We start from the raw sequence: 863 nt of genomic DNA on the forward strand, positions 1-863 counted from the left end.
TCTCTTTCCCTCTCCTCTTTCCTCCTCTCTCCTCTTCCTCTCTAGTCTTCTCCTCTCCTCTCCTTTCTCCTCTGTTCTCTTCTTTTCCTTCTTTCCTTATTCCTTTCCCTTTTTTATTTATTATTCTCATTCTCTCTCCACATTCTTTTTCTCTTTTTCTTCCCTTTCTCCATCTCACCAATGCCCAAAAAGTTGGAGGAAAGGGAGAGTCCATTGTACTCTTCAGAGACACTCGCCTTCCCATTCCCCAGGTGAGGGAACGGGCACTGTGAACCAATGGGATTTACTGAATTCATCTCCTATATTCCCATATGCTCCACTCCCAACCAACTTTAATTCTTCCCTCCCCCATCTGTGGTCCTCTTTTCCATCCTTTCTTTCTCTCTAGCCTCTCTACTCCTGGTCTTATAAACCCTACTACATGTAGCTGACAAGGCAAAAGAAAAGAGGGGAGGTGGGGAAGGTGAGGAGCTTTCCTCCTGACTCCAGCTGCTTCTTGTGACTTTTTTAAAAAATTTTTTAAGCCTGAATAATTTTCTCTCTAGTAATTCAGCTACCTAGCCTTGGAGCTGTCTGTCCATCCCCCAACCAAATAACAGAGGGAATAACATCTGAGATCTAGAACATGGAGATGAAGACAGGCTACACATCTCATGACAAACAGGCAGGTGTAGCCCAAGAAAAACAGACCACATATAGAACCAGATAAATACCCCAGGATCAACAAATACATATCTGGAAACTCTTAGATATGTGGTTTAAATGGGCAAAAAGGGAAGAGGAGAAAAAGGGAAAGAGGAAGGAAAGAACAAAGGGAGGAAGGAAGGAAGGAAGGAAGGAAGGAAGGAAGGAAGGAAGGAAGG

Source organism: Petaurus breviceps, unplaced genomic scaffold (genome assembly GCF_028583685.1).
Source record: "Petaurus breviceps papuanus isolate PSGF00001 unplaced genomic scaffold, PetGlider_PUasm1.0 90865, whole genome shotgun sequence".
Lineage (NCBI taxonomy): Eukaryota > Metazoa > Chordata > Mammalia > Diprotodontia > Petauridae > Petaurus > Petaurus breviceps.